Source organism: Pinus tabuliformis, chromosome Q (genome assembly GCF_031772625.1).
Source record: "Pinus tabuliformis cultivar Carrire ecotype Pingquan chromosome Q, CPIR1, whole genome shotgun sequence".
Classification (NCBI taxonomy): Eukaryota; Viridiplantae; Streptophyta; class Pinopsida; order Pinales; family Pinaceae; genus Pinus; species Pinus tabuliformis.
Window position 1 is genome coordinate 1,123,054,490 of NC_142296.1, and position 18,967 is coordinate 1,123,073,456.

Sequence of the window (18,967 nt, forward strand, 5' to 3'; positions counted from 1 at the left end):
AGCCTAAGACTCTCTAGTGACAAACAAGACAAATGAGAGCAATCCTTCTCTAAACATGCATTTATTATATAAGAAATCAAGTGTTTAGATCCTACCTGTAGTCCAATGCTGTTGTAGCAGTCCAGCCTCGCTGATCCGGATGAGCTCCTCCTTCACTTCGAAACCTGCATTCACTAACAATCAAACGATTAAATAGCACTTGATAATCTCATAAAATAAAACATATTTAACACATAGACCAAGGAGTACATGAAACAACTCATAAATAACAAGTTATTGAGAAGAATGGACTCATTTGCATTAATAGGAAACAAAAGGAACAATTACAACCTGAGCCTTGGTGTTGTGCAAGTTCCTCCCAGGGTCCATCAAGAGTTCTCCTTTACTTTGACAAAGCTCACCCACCTCCAAATAGAACAAGCAAAGATGGTAATCTCTCCTCACAAGCTTCTAAATGGGAGTCCTAATTCCAGCAGCATCTACCCTTAGAAATGTTTAGCTTCCAACCTCCTCTCCTTCTGGCCCAATGCCTGTATTTATAGTGCTCAAGAGGAAGTTAATCAGGTCCACCATCAATGGGATAATCCCCTCTTTGGATGGGATAGCTCCCTTATTGATGGGATAAGTTCCTCTTTGGTAGGGGTACATGAACCATCTGGAGGCGCTTCTTACACGTCAAACATACTTCTAGAAACCTCTAGAAATGACCACAAGTAACTTTTTAAAGATGAAACTTGCGCATTTTGACCTTTACAGGGGTACGCACCTGCCCCTTTACATACAGAGCGTACAAGTACGCAGCTTTTGTGAACATTAGGTGCGTACCCGCAGGTAAGGCCGAGAGAAACTGCGTACCCAGAGATAAACATATTTACAAAGACTTTCTCTCTTTCTTGAAGTTTGACATGGAGAGCAGAGGCATGAGACTTACCCAGGAGGATAGCATGACTGTTGATGGAGCCATACTAACTGTAAATAGCCATGGTGACATTTTTTAATGTAACAGATTGCCCCCTAAAGTGCGAAGCCTGTAGTAGATTAGGGTTTTGTATTATCTAGGAAGGGTGAAGCGCTTTATCATTTCAAGGATTATCTCGTGGAGAGCCTGGTCAGAACATGCAATTTTCAACACAAAATACATGTATAAGATTATATCATCGCTGAGGTAGGCATTCCCATACTCAGATCAAAACTTTAACTAACAGACTAACTACTCTGATACAGGAATGATCTTGCAGTACATCATAATCATAGACTTTTGTAGACACAGTATGGGCGCAGCCATCTGTTTATGATTAGTCTACTTAGATAATGAATACAAAACTCATTGCAGCCTGGATGGTGGAAACTAGATCCAGGGTCTTCATTTCTACCTCCCGAATTGGTACGATTCTAACCATGCGAATAAATGAGTTGATGTCGAACATGGTAGAAACCACTTGATTACCAGTCGATGATGTAAACTGTTAACAAGTGTGAGAGAGACCACCAGTAATGTCAATGGTTCTCAAAGTACCCAGTACAATCCATGAGATGTGAATGAATGAGTTGATGTCGAACATTTCACGGAATCCTTCGATCGAAAGTCAATGATGTAAACTGATGTCAAAGGCGAGAAACCTGCCATTGATGCATACAGACTTCAAGGTACTGACGATTTCTAAGTCATATCTCTAGATAATGTGCTGATGTCGATAGAAAGCGACCCGTTGTAGGGCAAGCCCACAACACGAAATCATTGTTCAAGTTGAAGAAATGTTGCTGTAAGGACTGACTCAGGGATGGTCAAATGGATGACAAGTTTTTTGCAGATGAAAGTTTTGCTTGCAGACCTCTTGAACACATAACGACACAACAGATGGCTTGGTGACGAATGACTCAAAGTTAATCCCCGGAACTCGGCTGAAGACTTTCAAAGTGGTTTGATCAACTGTGAGGCAAAGGATTTCCCAACCCAGGTGAATGAAAAGTGTCGTGTCCAAGAGTGGTAATAAAGTTTCTTCTGAGACAAAAGATAACAAATAGGCTCATTCTTCTCTCTTTTCCCCCACCATTTCTGGCAAGTACCTCTTTATTTTTAACAAGCTTGAGGAGGATAACATATGCTTCATTATAAGCTCATCCTTCGGACGAGTCCAACCTAGTTTTGATTCGAACCCTAGGAAGGAGTGGTTCGTTCCTGTTTGTAATTGAATAGGTCCTTTACTGTAAAATTTTAACGAGCCCAGTATAGAAGAAACTCGGCGTTTTTCAATTTTAGAGAGTCTGAAAAACTTAAGAAGACTCCAGGTTGAACTTTTTCGTAAATTTGTGTCCCCCAAGCCCGAAAAAGTATAAAATAATACTCGGGAGAACCGCTTGATCTTGCGACCAAGGAGTACTTTCATGATTAGTGTCTCTGACCTGAAAAGTAAAAAGCGATCAAGGACACGTCGTTTTATTTCCATATCGAGTTTGAAACGACAAAAACCCAGCAATCTTTTCCTGTTTTTACGGTCAGAAAAGAGCTATAAGGGGACCGTCTTTTAATTCCGTTTTAACGAGTGTAAAAGAAACGCTCGGCAATCTTTTCATGTTTTAGGAGTCAGAAAAGAGCTTAAAAGATGACTCTGACGTGAAAAATGATAATTTACCCTAAAGTCCGTTTGTCCTGCACAGAAACAACAAATTACTCATACCTGTTTAAGATGGGTAAAAATCATTGAAAAATGTCCTTTCATGGTGAAAAATAAACAAACTTAGCATTCATTCATCCAAAAAACCTATAAAAAGACTTTTTACCATGTCATTTTTACCATTTTACTGTTGAGGTTGAGAAAAGGGCTTTTGACAAGAAACTTCCCGTGGAGATTGCGGAGAATCCGACTGTCAGAATCGAACGTTGTTTCACCAGGTATTCTACAACATCCCTCTCTTGATTTCCATCCGTTTAGAATTCATTTTTAAGCTTTTATTTGATTTTTTGGGGGTCTTGGGGTTTCAAGATGCGCACTTCGGGGTACGCAGGTCATGCACTGCTGACGTGCGTACCCCGATATTTTCCCAATGGGAAAATTACGGGGTGTACGCACCCGGCCTTAAGGGAAGCTGCGTCCGGACGCTCTCTCCCTAAAGGCCGGGGTGCGTACCCCGCAAAACACAAATTGAAACCCTCATATCTCCAAAATAGACCAAAATTTTTAAATTTTATGGATCCTAACTGATGTTTTATGATGCGCAAGGAGCACACCATGCTTGATTGGCGTGAAAGAGAGCACGAGGACGTTGATTTGGCCGCAATAGGTCATCAACCTTCCATTGATGCATTAAAAGCATGCGGACTGTACAAATACTGGGCCATACCTGGCATGAGGGGCCAAGTGCCTTTTCTTGAGTGGCTGGTTGAAAGGTGGAATATTCAGGAGCAATGTTTCTACATCGGAGAACACCAGCTCGAGATAGAGCCCTCCGACATATATTTTCTCACTGGCTTGCCTAACAGGGGCGAGCAACTTTCTCTATTCGGGACTAGGCCGGGTGGCCAATCCCTTGCTAGTCTCCGGCTAGAGTGGTGCAACAACCAAAACCATGAGAAGGGGATAGAAATCAAGTACATATCCCGACCTGAACTTATGGTGATAGCCTTTACTGTTACCAGACTTTGCGGTGCGGCCGCTTTGCACCAAGCCACCGGGTCCCAAATGCGGATGGCTATAGACTGTTTCCATGGCACCATTTTCAACTGGTGCGATGCTGTGTTGGCTAATTTGAAGGGCCAACTAACCAGGGCAAAGAGAGGACAACTGAAGACCTTTGGATATGGGCCTATAGTCGTGAGCTTTGCCTTAGAGAGAGTTCCAATGCTGGTCCCCCAGCATCTTACAGTTCCAGTTGGGGCGCCTCGGGAGCCTAAGTTGACGAGATGGGTTGCGGTAATGGCCCGGCATCCTGATGAGGGCGCAGCAGTTGTTCGATTTCCTGATGGCTACTTTCACTGGCTAGAGAGCCAGGTCTTTGCTATTCAGAACTTTCCTTATGCCGGAATGGATTTTCGGAATGATCCGGACATGGTTCTTCCACAGGGAGAACAGTGGGACGACAGAGGTATTTCATTTTTCACGAGTTTTCAAATTATGTATATATTTTTTTTTGTTTTTATATATCGCCTCAAAACTGACAGCACAAATTTTCAAAATGCAGATGTAGGTCCACGACGTCCAGCCAACCTCCGGGCTTTTGAGAGGAGAGTACCAGCTGTACCAGCACCAGCCCCACAGGATGCGGCCGCAGAGACCTTAGCCGAGCTGGAATAGGATCTAGAGCATCTGACGGCGGATATACCAGAGACCACCATAGATGACATTCCCATTCGACTTCAGCACTATGTGGTTGCAGTCCCAGGACCTTTTAGGAGGTTCTTGTGTAGGGTAGCGCGGGCAGTGGTCTCGTTGTTAACACCCAGGTTGTTCCCTATGACTCCCAAGGGAATACGGCCGGGGTAACCACTAACCAATCTTTGGGTTACAGTTCCTAGCCTAACTGCAACCAGAGAGGGCTCTCTCTTTATGATTTGTCTCTGTTATGATGGTGTTTTAGGCTAGCTATTATGCTCAGGTTTTGGTTTATGTTTTGGTTGAAGGATTTCTTTCAGGTCTTATGATGCAGTGTTTAGACAGTATAATACCATTGGGCAATGGAGTCTGAAGTTGTGAAGTGATCTGATACGCTGGTTTGGTGGTGCTCAAACTGCAGGGCCTATTGTGTATTTTAAACAGACAAACTAGATCAAATGGTGATGTATGTCGATCAACAGAAAGCAATTAAGAATTTTCTATTGAGCTGGTGGATGGAGGTGAACTGCACAGGAGCAAAACTTGAATTCCTGTGACAAAGGTCACTGTGATAGATGTATTCTGAAAGTGCAGCATTTAAGAATTACACTTAACTAGATTACAGTTGAAGAAAACATTGATAAACAACGCAGATTGAACTCAGGTTACTCAATGAATAAATCCTGAAAGCTATTCTTTTTCCTTGTTGCTTAGTATTGAAAACAGATAACTAATATGGATTTTAACAAAACAACTAATTAACAGAGAGAGATACAGAGACTTATTGTATGATGAAATACACAGGGATCCAGTAGTTATCAACAGACACCAGAACGCATCCAACACCTCAGGAATCCGAGAAATTCCATTGCTTTGCTCTATTAACTTCTGAAAAGGATTACAGCATAAGAACTTCTTCAGGAGAAATCAACAACAACCTTTGCAATCTTATGCGAAGGGGACTTTATAGAAATGCGTATACAAAATATCTCAGGCATTGAGTCATCTGAGAGAGAAAATATCTTCATTATTACGTTCAGAAAGTAGGCAAGGAGTTATTACAATTTTAAATGCAGCGTAAATGCCCTTTATGTCTGACAGAGGATTGTTTTGACTTTTGAGAGTCACTGAGTCGGTTGCATTACTCTGTTTTAATTCTGGAAATACGCATTTACTTTTGGCTGCGCAGTGCATTCTCGGGTTTGCCAGCTGTGGTTTTCTTTTTCTGCTTTGTTGGCCGCTACATCCGCTGAGTTGGCTCAGCTTTGATTTATGCTGCATGCTGACTTTGCTGAACTGCGCTTTTATAAAAAATTTGTAATAAAACAGAAATTTGGTGAATGCCTTAGTGATTACAAAATTCTGTGTATTGCATCTGTCCACCATTCCTGTGTAGGGAGCTGATGCTTGAGGATGGCCTCCATTGTCTCTTCAGCTTCTGTATATTTGAAAAAATTTGGGGCCACATCAAACAAGTGATTAATTTCATTCATTATAAAAAGTAGATTTTCTATCTTACTATAGAAAATATGTCCTGTAATAGGCCCTGTGTCTTCTGAAGTGCTGGCCTTCTCATTGACCTGTGCTGAGGCAAAAACATTTACTCTTTTAGCATACTGTTCATGGGTGAATAATTTCCCTCCGTTGTTCAGTAAGCTAGGGAGTCCTCTACTCTGCAACACCTGAAATTTCTCCATGAACCTATTTACCTCTGTCTGCATATCCTGGGTTCTTCTGTCCAATGTCTGCACCAGATTTCTAAGAGTAAGAACCCTCTTGATTATTTGAATAGTCTCAGTTCTATTTGTGATTCCAATGGTGGCTAACTGAGAACTTGTTTTGTGGTTAAGCACATTGATCATTCTTGTAGCAACTTCAGGCATATTTCCTAATAAGGCCCTTGATGTTCGGATTTCCTTCTGTGCCTTTGGGATGAGCTCTAGTTGCTCATGGATTGTCTCAATATATGGCCATTGGTTGTTGATGGATTGGCCAATATTGGACCATATCATTGCTCTGACCTCAGATATGATTTTATCTAGCTTGAGCTCATTCTCAAGCTCCTTGATCCTGTCTTTAAGGGCTTTGATTTCCCTGGCCTTTTCTCCCACCTCTCTTTTTGTCTTATCATGCCTTTCATTGACCTTGGCCAGCTTATCTCTGGTTTCATGTAGCTCTGTCATCTGAGCTTCCAAGATTTGTATTTCATTCTTTAATTTCTGCATGTCTAGGCTATGTGCCTGTTCTGTACTTGTAGGTGCTGCTGAAGTGGATGTAGCTGTTTGTTCAGCCTGCTGAGGTGGAGGCTCCGTAGTAGGAGCAGTCTCCTCAAGATTGATGACTTGAGGAGGGGGCTGAGATGTCTGCGCTTCTTGTGCTTGTTTTAATGATGCTTGTAGAGCTGCTTGTGTAGCTTCATATTGCCCCAATTTTTCTTGTGCCTTCACAAGCTCTTTGTAAATGGAGACTAGCAGGGTAGTAGAATCCTGCTCATGCCTTTGCTTTGCTATCTCATCAGTCTGTGGATGGATAGTGGCTGGAATTTTGATCTTCTTTCTTAGTGCAGCCATGTCAGCATCTCTAAGTTTCAGGATCTCTTGTATCCCTTTGATGTCATTGGGATTGTGCCCAATTTCTACAATGATTTCCTCCAGGGATTTTATCCTGTTGTCTTTGGCCTGAGAAGAGGCCCTCTCCAGTTCTAGCTGGGAAGCTGTGGCATTCAGACTGCTTGTTAATTTATAATTCTCCAAAGTCTTGTCGGCCAAGGAAGCATACACCATTTCGCCAGTTTGCTTATGCAGCTCAATTTTGTCCATAGGGTGTATGTCCTTGGCCAGGACCTCTAGGTTAGTCCTAAGATAGTCAGCAGTGGATTGTGGCTGGAGCGCCGTAGGCATAAAGTGACTCATAGTCAGTTTGCCTTCTTCTAGATCAAAAGCAGACATCAACCTTTGTTGATTAAAGGGAGCCAATTTCAGCAAATGGTTGTATAATTTTATCTTCATAGGTTCACCTCGCCTCTTCATATCTATAAATTGCTGCTTTATGCCTACCTCTGCTTCCCTCTGCTGGCTGGAGGAAGTGACTTCTCCTCTAATGGTCCTGTCTTGATCATGGTGGAAGGAGCTGACCGAGGCCTCCCTACTGGGCGGGCCCATACCCATTGCCTGTCTAATTGCTTCATCTTCCTCGGGGAAATCATTCAATCTTTGTCTCTTTTCCCCTTGATTGATGGATGAGGTCATGGGGGTTTCTCTATCCCTCTTTCTGCTTAGGTCCTCCTTCTGTGGGGTTTGGAGGACTGAAGCATCTGTGATGATTTCAGGCCTTGAGAGTTCCTCATTTTGGGCCTGTTGCTCAGTAATATTTGGGGTATCTATCACATTCTCTTGCTGTAAAGGCTGCTGAGTTTGAGTTTGCCCTTCTCCTTGCTGCTGTTGTTTTTGTTGCTGTTCCTGCTGTTCCTGCTCCATCTCTTTACCTTTGCCTTTTTCTGAGATGTTTTCACCAGTTCTTGTAGCTTGATGTTGGGCAGTTGAGGAGGACGCTGCTGCTCCAATTTGTGTGCTTGGCAGTGAGGTGACCTGTGAATAAAACTCAAGGTCAGCCATCTTCTTAAGGTTTCTTAGAGCTCTTTGATTAAGCTCTTCTTGGGTCACATTTTCTTCTAAAGTTCCTCTTCTCCACTTGCTTTGGTTGGCATATTTTTCTAAGTGAGGAAGGCTATAATGACCATAAGCAGATAATTTGTATTTGAGCCTCCTCATTGTAATGAAGTTGTTGGGGTCATAAGGTTTCCATATGAAGCTGTATTTGAGACCAAGGCCCCCAAGTATTCTATCTGCCTCTCTCCACCCTTCATCCCTTTCATTGAGAAGGAAATGGCCAAGTTGATTTCTGACTTTTAACTGTGCCTTCTTACCTTTTCCTGAAAAGTGGAGCATATCCACATAACCAAACTGCCTGAAGTATTCCAAGGCAAGTAGCCTCATAGGCACAAATCTAGGTAGTTTAAATGGGGGCAACTCACACCCATATAGTCTGATAACGGTGTGGTGTTGGTAGAAATACCAATCCCCAATACTGTATGCTTTTGATAAATGCAGGAGTCTTTGCATTTCGTCTGTCAGTCTGGGAGGAGGTGAACCCAACAGTAGAGTCAAGGCTGGATGGATGAAAAGATCAATAAATTCGCAGTAGGTGTATGGAGAACAGCTTACTATGTGAAAAACGGATGTCCAATACACTACTGATCTCAGATTGCCCTGTGCATCTTCTCTCTTCTTTGGGAAGGAGAACTTATCATGCTGGAAGTATAGGAGCAGATGATATAGGTAAGAGGTGTATTTAAATACCCTTTCTCTTGACAGATTCATCAACTGCTCATGCATCTTATCTGATATGTATGTGGCATAATCATAGTAGATTGGTTTCTTTCCTGGGGAAAACATAAGCATCATTTGTAGAACAGTTTCCTCCACATACTCCACTGAATCATATCCCAAGATGGGACTGATCATGTCAACAAGGTCTAAGCCCAACTGGTTGAGGTAGACAAAATGGATGGGAGGAGTTTGCACAGTATCAGCTTTGATGAAAATCTGATTAAGCTTTGTGATCTGTGCCTCTGTTATCCTGGCTCCCTGTACTATTAAATCAGCTAATGATAGAGGGACCAACTTTTGATCTGTCTTGAACTGCAACATCTCCCTGATGGCTTCAGGGGTAATGAGGAACAGAATTGAGCCTGAAGAGTCCAGCACTGCCCTCTGGGATGCATCATAGTAATCAGCAACTAAGTGGATAAGCTCAGGGAATTGATTAACCTGAGGAAGCTTGAATATTGGGAGAAATGAATCCCAAATTCCCAGGATGTCTGTCCCCCTCTCATGTTTGATCTTTATTTCATTTAGGATTTGTAAATGGAACCTGCTTTTGCTCAACATTTCCTCTGATATCTTGTAGTCCAGGTCTGTTAATGCTCTTGTGTCCAATGTTCTATTAGGGGCATTCAGGGGAGCTACATTGAGGGCTATAGGAGCTACAGGGGGATCCATGACTCTTCTTGGGATGTGGTTCTCTTTGAAGACTGCTGTTACTATGCAGAGTAACACCGACAAAGTTTCTTTGCAGACAATGATGGTTTTATGAGTGAAGGGTGAAGGTAAAGGCTGCAGCAGTTGAAATACTGCCTTTGAGTGATTAGGTGGGTGGCAGAAATGCTCAGAGTATGCTTTTTTGTGGTGGATTTGTTTCCTGCAGGTGACGGGTTCACGATTGCGCGAACCAGCGACAGTTTTCTTTCAAATTACCCACAGTGGTTCGACAGAAGTGTAGTGACGGCTCTGGTTCAGTCTAAATGTCAATTCAATGGCATTTAACGGTGAATTTCGGGTCTTAAGGTCTGTTACTTATTGATACGCGAAATGCAGTGAAAATGGAGTTTCAGAGCTCAAATGAGGAATACCTGTAGAGTTGGACTGGTTAGAGCTTGCTGGCGCTGAAGAGATGGACGTTCTGGCGGTCAGGAAACACTTTTCCGCGGCTGGTGCAGGTTTGGTCGTAATTATGCATGCAGGATAAACAACGATGAATGCGCTCAAAATGGCAAAAAAACACGAATTTTCGGCCAAAATAGACTTTTTGGTGATTTTGGCGCGAATTCGTGCTGACGTCATCATGACGTCATGAGTGGGGTCGGGGCCGGATGACGTCAGCAGGACGTCATCGGGCCAGGTGGCGGGGTCTGGTTGGTCCACTGGGGCAGTGAGATGGCAGGACAGGTGGACCAATGGCTGGGCAAGGAAATGACAAGACGGCGTACCTGGGGTGACGGAGCGATGACGGGTTGCTGAGGTCACATAGGCGGGAACGGCAAAACCAGAAACCGCGGCGGTTTGATATCGCACCGCCTACGGTACGATGGCGGTTTGCAACAGTAGTACCTCCGACGGATTGTGGAGCCGACGCGTGGATACAGCGTGACGTAACCTTTATACGGCCGTCGGGAGGTAACCTTCGGGCATCGGATGAGCTCTGACGCTATGGTGGCCGTCAGATCTGGAGGGGCCAAATCGGGCGGTGATCGGAACACTGACGTGACAGGGAGATAGCGCGCTTAATTCTCGGACGTCGGAAGGACTCCGACGCGATCAGGGCCGTTGTAACGGGAGATATTTGATCGGACGGTTGTCGGGACAAGTAAAGTGACAACCAAGTACGGGGAAGGGGAGGGTTAAAATAATGTTTTTTCTGGGAATTTGCGCGATGGCGGAGACTATGTAAAAGTGGGTTTTCACGTTTTGTTTGAAAATAGCTCCGCCCTTTAGACTTAGCATAAAGAGAACATGTCGGTTTTTCATGATTTTTGGCCATTTGAAGCGGGTGAGGGTAGAAATTAGGCTTTTTAGGGGTTTTTATGTGCAAAAGGGGGTCAAAATGAAGGAATTAGCTCATGAAGGGGAAGAGGTACTTGGCCTAGGTTCATCAACATGACCAGGTGTCATTCGATCCCTGACTCAAGACTTATTGGCTATAATACCAAGGGGTGGGTATTTATATAATGCTTGGGGTTTATACACCATGGTGTTAGTACTAATAGGGGAAAAGGTAATATAGGGGATTTACATAGTAGAATTAGAGTTAATATGGATGAGAGGGTAAGTGGAGGGGAAACCATTAAGTTTATGTGAAACAAACTTGGTTTTAAGAGTAGATCAAAATGAAAAGATTTTTAGACAAGAAATGTGGCTTCTAAAGATTAAGAACCACCATGAAACCTTAGTCTTTTCCATGAATCTAAGCTGATGGGGGAATGTTAGAAATGAAATTGGAGGGGAGTGAGGGAAATTAGTCATGCTTCCTGCTGCAATTCGATGAAGAAGAACACCTTTGTCAATTAATTGACTTTGCTTTGATACCCACAGTTACCATCTCTGCAATGGTAGGGATAACCTTTCTACAACCCCAACTACTTACCCAGCTACTTGCCTAGCATTTTTATTTCTTCTTGGAGGGTGCACTTGGACTTGCAGACCCTTACTTGCCCTTTCTTTTCTTTGGCTTTTTTCTTTTGCTTTTTCTATCTACTTCTACCCTTATCTCTTCCAAGGTCCCAGATTAAGCTGTTGGGAGCCTTTTCTTCTCTACCTGAACTAGTTGTCTGCCAAGATTAAGCAGTTTGGACAGACTTCTTTCTCTATTCTATAACCGAAAATTGAAAACATGGCATGATCCAGGTTAAACTGTTGGATCATCCACCAAAATTGAAATAAGGTCATCAACATTGAAACACTTTACACACCTCTTGTTCTCTAGGAAATATGGGATCTTTGTGATATCAAAGCAGAGCATATTTGGACTTTCCCTTGCCAATCATGAAATATGAAACCTATTGGTATAGGTATCCAACAGTGGCTCCACATGGGGATGGTTTTTCTTTTGAAAGACCAAGAACAGCAGGTCAGATTGCCTTGCTCTTTGACTGCCCATACCAATCTTGAAATTTGCTGCTTTGATGTGTCAAAATTGTGTGCTTCTTTCTTGGAAGACCTTTGATTCTATTTGCCTTTTGCTGGTTGGTGAATCACTTAGAAAACTGCATTTTTACAATCTAAATAGAAAATAATATGTACATCTGCATATATACAAGGGAACCTCAGGTTGCACTCATGGGAAATAGCCAAAATAATGCTTCAGCATCCTGCCATTGACAGGACCTTCATCCAAGTCAGTTTCAGTTAGACTTTTGAGGAAGTAAGTGTTGTTGCCTTGCACTGCTAGGACAGCAAATGGTCCTCTCCAAAGGGAATCAAATTTCCCATGTTTTCCTTTTTCTTCTCTCCTTGCATCCCACTTGAGGACTTTATCACCGATGCTGAAATCTTCTGCCTTAGTTCTTCTATCAAAGGCCTTTTTTAATTTTTCTTGTAATATCTGCACTCTGCTGAAAACTTGTTCTCTAGTTTGCTGTAAACAGATTATCTGATTGATCCTCCTTTGCATATCATTTGGCTCTGCTTGACTCTCTTGCAGAAGCTTCATAACCGGCACTCCTAGTGATGAAGGAAATTTGGCTTCTAATCCATAGACTAACTCATATGGGCTGGTCCCAATTGATCTTTTTGTTGTTAGTCTATCTGCCCATAAAGCATTGACTAGTTTCTTATGCCAGTTCTTTTTGTTCTCTTCCAGCACCTTCTTTATGATATTTATTAAGCTTTTGTTTGATGATTCAGCAAGGCCATTTCCTTGGGGATAGTATGCAGTAGAATGGCACAAAGTAATGTGAAATTTATGGCAGAAGTTCACCATTTTCTTGGATTTGAAAGCAGCAGCATTGTCTGTTATTATTTTGTCTGGACAGCCAAATCTAGCCAGTATATTGTTCTCCAAGAACTGAATAATTATTGAATCATTTGCTTGTCTGCATGGGGCAGCTTCAATCCATTTGGTGAAGTAGTCTGTGGCTGTTAAAATCCATCTGTGTTGGCCTGAAGATGAAGGATGAATTTCCCCAATAAAATCCAAGCCCCATTGTTGGAAAGGTCTCTCTGTTGCAATAGGTCTTAAGGGGAGTGGCAGCAACTGTCTTTTGCCCTCAAATACTTGACATTGATGACACGAGGTGGTGAATCTCTTAACATCTGAGAACATGGTGGGCCAGTAATACCCTGCCCTTAGTATTTTATCCACAGTGGACTTCCAGTACAAGTGTCCACCACAGTGTCCTGCATGAAACTCCTGCATGATATTGTTAGTTTCATTTTCCATTAAACAGTGCAGCAATATACCTTCATGGTTTTTCCAAAGCAGATTTCCATCCATCACACAAAATCTTGATGTTTTCATTTTTAAGAACCTACACTTAGTTCTGGACAGTCCTGGGGGAGCACACAGGTTTTGTAACACATAACAGATATCAGAGTACCAAGGAGATTGTTCAAAGGCTACATTGATCTTTGGAGTCGCCAGCTCTGTTTCACTGTCCAGCTGATTGATATCTAGGGCTTGGAAATTTGATTCTGTCATTAATTTGGCCAAGCCTTGCCCTTTTATTAGCTTTGTAGGTTTTATTTCAATGTCAAATTCTAGTATGTTGGCAATCCATTTTCCTCTTCTGCCCTCTAAGTTTTCTTGGGTGAGAATGTCTTTGACAATAGGACTTGGTACATAAGCCACAACATGGGAATAAAGGATGTAAATCCTAAAGTCTTTAATGGCTTTGACCAAAGCATAGGCTTGTTTCTCCATAATTTGATATTTTAGAGGGGTATCTCTAAGAGCCCTGCTGAAGAAGGCAATAGGCTTCTCATTCCCTTGGTCATCTTTCTGTAATAAAACAGCAGCAATAGTGTGCTGGGAGGCAAAAGAGAAGATGATAAAGTCTCTGTCAAACTGAGGATTGGTTAACACAGGGGTTTGAGTCAAGGCCAATTTTATACCTTCAAAGGCTTGTTTTGCTTCAACAGTCCACTTTACTTTTGAATCCTTTTTTAGCATGTTGTTTAATAATCTGATTAGTTCTGCTAATTTTGGGATAAACCTTCTTAAAAAATTGATTTTTCCTAAGAATCCATGCAACTCTTTGACATTCCTTGGGTGGGGCATTTGTAGGATAGCTTGTATCCTATCTGGATCAATTCTTATGCCATCTTTTGAAATAATGTGTCCTAAGAGTTTACCTTCTTCCAAGCCAAATAATGACTTCTTGGGATTTAAGGAAATACCATATTTCCTGCATGTTAGGAAAATCTGTCTCAAATGTTTCAGATGTTCTTGGTCAGATTTTGAAAAGGGTGTTAGATCATCTAAGTAAATGACTAGGAAGTCATGAATCTCTTTTGCAAAAGCAATATCCATTGCTCTTTGAAATGTTGCCCCTGCATTTTTCAATCCAAAGGGCATTTTTACATTTTTGAAAGTTCCCCATGGGGTTGTAAATGCAGTTTTGTCTTGATCATCAGGGTGTACTAGGATTTGATTAAAGCCTGAGAATCCATCAAGCAATGACATCCTTGAAGCCCCCACCACTCTTTGGAGAATGTGATCCATTTTGGGTAAAGGGTAGTTATCTTTGAGTGATACTTGATTTAGATTCCTTAAGTCTACACAAAGTCTAATCTCACCAGTCTTTTTTCTTGTAGGGACTAAGTTGGAAATCCATTCAGAGAATCTGATTGGTGCTATGATGCCAGCTTTGAACATTTTTTGCAATTCCTTTTCAATGGAAGGAAGGAGTATAGGATTGATCCTTCTCAACTTCTGCTTGAATGGTTTTTGATTAGGCTTGAGGGGAATGGTATGCTGAATGACAGAAGTATCATAGGACTTTAAGTCCTCATAGCCCCATGCAAAGACATCTTGGAACTCTTTAAAGAGGTCAATGTACTTGGGTTTTTGATCAGGGGGCAAAGAAGCAGACAGCTTTTTTATTTTGGGCTTGTGAATGGTACCAATATTGCATTCTTCAATGGCTGCATCTAATGGTTGCATTTTTGGCTTCCTAGGGATGTCATTTGAATCAAAAATGTCCTCTAGCGGGGTAAGGCCTGTTGGAAGGAAATTGTCTTTGAGTTGTATGATCTCAGCTTCAGCGCTGGTCACCTCTTCACAGTCAATTTGGTGAATTTGCTGAATGTTTTCGTTGTTGAAGATGGTTGGATTCAGTAGTTGTTTTGCTGTTCTAAGTGATATTGGATGAACCATTTGTTGAAACAGTATTTGTGATTGACTTGCTGATTCAGTGTCAATATTTAGTCCTGCAAACTCTTGTTGTAAGGTTAGAAAATTGTTTATTTGCATATCATCCTCAAATACTTGCCATTCTTTAACATTGTTTGGAATGGAGGGTCTGTACTTGACCTCGGCTGTGAAGCAGTTGTTGGTTTCCAGTGGAAATTTGAAAGTGCTGGCAAATGTTGCCAAACTGTGTGCATGAAGATTGTGGCCCCTTGAAATTTTTGTGATAAGGAACTCAGAGAAAGTGTCCAATATTTCAATTACAGCAGACCTGTAAGACCTCAACCTTTTGTCATTGGTGACAAAACTTCCTTTCACTTGTTGAATCACTAGATCAGAATCTCCCATGATCGAAACCGTAGGAGCTTGTAATGCCTTTACTAGCTTGAGACCTAGTAACAGAGCTTCATACTCTGCCATGTTATTAGTGCATCTAAAGTTTAACCTACAAGCTCTGCCTTCTGCATGGGTTTTCTCTTTGTTATGTATCCAAACTCCAGCTCCTGCCCCTAACTTGTTGACTGAGCCATCAAATTCTAAGACCCACAAGATATCTTGCTTGACAGGAGATTTAAAGATCTGTTCATGGGATGGCAATGTAAGCAGGAGTTGGGGTTTCTTCTTTGGCTTGTGTTCTAGGACAGTTTCATCACTGGATTGAAAATCTTTGACAACTAGAGGAGGGGTCGTGTCCAGTGCTTGACTGATCGATATTTTATGGGTGGTACTTCCTTGATTAATGTTTTGTTCTTGCATGAGGGTTTCGGTCCTAATGTCATTGTTTGAGAGGCTTGCGCTGTCATTGAAGAGAATGAACGAATCTATGTCTGAATGGACAGCATATACAGGAAAGTTTTGAGGCTTTTCCTCACTGCTGACCATGTATTTCATGAGTGTTTCTCTGTAGAGTCTCTTTGGTTGCCCAAAGACAGAGATGGTGGCATATGACATATCTAATTGTAGGGAGCCTTGGAGTTTGGCTCCCCATGATCTTGATAACAGCATCCCATATTTAGGTGGGATATCAGCGACTACAACATCCATTAGAATGGTTTTGTTGGGGTATTGAACCAGAGACACACATAAATCTTTTATTAGACCTAAACACTTGACTTGGCTGGAGTCAAAGGAAAACAGGTCCTTGTATGGTCTTGTTATATCCAAATTCAATCTTTCCATGACTGCTTTTGGCATGAGGTTATGAGAGGCACCTGAGTCAAACATCGCATTATGCAGTATTTTTTCATGAATATGCAAGCTGACATAAAAAGGTAATATCCCTGTAACTGCTGTTTTTCCATCTACCTCTGGGCCAAACAGTAATTCCGGAGTGTCATCTAACACATTTACATCATCTTTGCTATTAGTGAGTTGAAGGGATTTCTTAATCTGTTGTTTATAGATGTCATGCTTAGCTAGTTCTGAGAGGGGAATTGCTATCTTTAGCTTGCCAATCTCTGTGCCTAGGTCAAAAGGTTTATCAGCTTGGGTTTTGGAGTTATGGATAGCAGCCCTTTCTTTGCTCATTAAATCTTCTTGTTGGTTTTCATCTTGACTTTGAGACCTGCCCCTTTTACTCATGTCTGGAGGGGTAATATCTAAATCAGGGTGAGAGGACGACGTTGCCATAGGCTGATGTAGTGGTGACAAAAGTGTGGTGACCTCTTCAACCACTACTTCTTCTGTAGGCAAGTTTGTTTTGTCATTAGGTTCTGTGACTATGGTTCCTTTAGACTGCTGTTTATCTTTTATCTTTTCAGGCTGATTTACATTTACAGTTCTACTCCTTAGCTTGTACTGTTTATGAACTTCATAGACAGCACTATCATATCCTTGTTTATAATCAAAGGATTCTCCAGATTTAGTTTGGAATATTTTGATTTCATCATCCTCATGATCCTCTTGTGTTAAGAAAACCTGGCTTTTACCATCTAGACCCATTAGATTAATCTCAGGGTCTTCATTGGGTTCAGTTGATGTTGAAGTTTCTGCATAATTTTCTTGGAAAGGTGGTCTAATGTCTTGGTCAGCACTTGTCCTACCAATGTTTTGGTTTTGGGTTCTCCTAAAATTCGGATTTCTAGGAGGGTTGTTTTGTGGTGCTTCCCATGATGATTTTCTTTCAACCGATTCCACTCTTTCACCCAATCTCTTCATGCTATTTAGTATTGCATCCAGCTTTTGATCAAAGCCCGAGGGTTCTTCTTTGAAGGCAGTCCTTTTCTCCAACTTTGCCCTGTTTCTTTTGGCAATTAGGTTAGCTTCCACTGTGACAGCAACCCTTTGAGCTTCTTCAAGGGTTGGAGGATCTCTTTCCTTCAACTGATAGGCCATATCAGGGTCAAAACCATCAGGGAATTTATACAGGGCTAAATCAGGAGGAGGCCTTAAGTTCTGTGGGATAGCATTATATACATTGTTAAACCTAGCACAATATTCCAAAACTGTCTCCTGGGGACCTCTCTTAATAGTGTCATATTCACCAAGTACGTGGAGAGGATCTTTCTTCTTTTCCCATCTGTCAGTAAAAGCTTCGTAAAGCTGATCAAGAGTTGTAATGGAGTTTGCATTGAGGGATCTGAACCAAGTTCTAACATCCCCAGTTAAGCTTTGAACAAAAATTCTCATTCTGACAGTGTCATCATCTATTTCATAGGTCTCAAAGTGGTCTTGCATCTTCTTGGCATGCTGGATAGCTGTTAGAGAGCCATTTGAGTCAAAATATGAGATTTTGCTTTGATAATCTTGAGGTAAAGCCGCAGCATTAGCTGGTATCTGCAGAGGTGCATACCTGTTAGCCATATTTATGAGGTTTAGAGGGTTAATAGGAACAAACGGGACAGCAGGGATCACTGGTATAACAGGGTTGATGGGATGAGTAGCTAGTGGGAGACTGGTTAAAGGAGTATGTTCAATGGATGAAGATGTGAGAGGAGGACTTTGCGATGTTGATGGTGAACTAGGGGAACTAGGGGTGGACCGGAAAAGAACTTTGCAAGGAGTGGGAATGAGGCTGGGATGATCGGAACTTATATTTGCATCAGCAGGCTCCTCCTGCTTTTGCTGTCTCGGATGTTTCTTTGGATGGTATTTGGATTATCAACAATGATGGGTGGATTAGGGTCAGGATTTGCCCTAGTATGCCGTGGATTTTTCTTAGGAGCCAGCTTCCAACCTGTTTTTTGGGATTTTGTAGGAAGTTTTTATATTTGCAAGGACTGGATGAAGATTTTGGAATGGCTATATATTCTCAAAGCTAAGACGAAGATTCCCCAAACAAGCTCCTCCTTAAGGCTGTTAATGTGATGCAGAAACAGTTCTAAGGCCTCTTGGCTGGTTTCAGGTTTGATGGTAGCTTTGGAAAACAGATAGTAATTGAAAAATCCTAAGAAGTCCCCAGTGGAGTCGCCAGTTATGTTAACACCCAGGTTGTTCCCTATGACTCCCAAGGGAATATGGCCGGGGTAACCACTAACCAATCTTTGGGTTACAGTTCCTAGCCTAACTGCAACCAGAGAGGGCTCTCTCTTTATGATTTGTCTCTGTTATGATGGTGTTTTAGGCTAGCTATTATGCTCAGGTTTTGGTTTATGTTTTGGTTGAAGGATTTCTTTCAGGTCTTATGATGCAGTGTTTAGACAGTATAATACCATTGGGCAATGGAGTCTGAAGTTGTGAAGTGATCTGATACGCTGGTTTGGTGGTGCTCAAACTGCAGGGCCTATTGTGTATTTTAAACAGACAAACTAGATCAAATGGTGATGTATGTCGATCAACAGAAAGCAATTAAGAATTTTCTATTGAGCTGGTGGATGGAGGTGAACTGCACAGGAGCAAAACTTGAATTCCTGTGACAAAGGTCACTGTGATAGATGTATTCTGAAAGTGCAGCATTTAAGAATTACACTTAACTA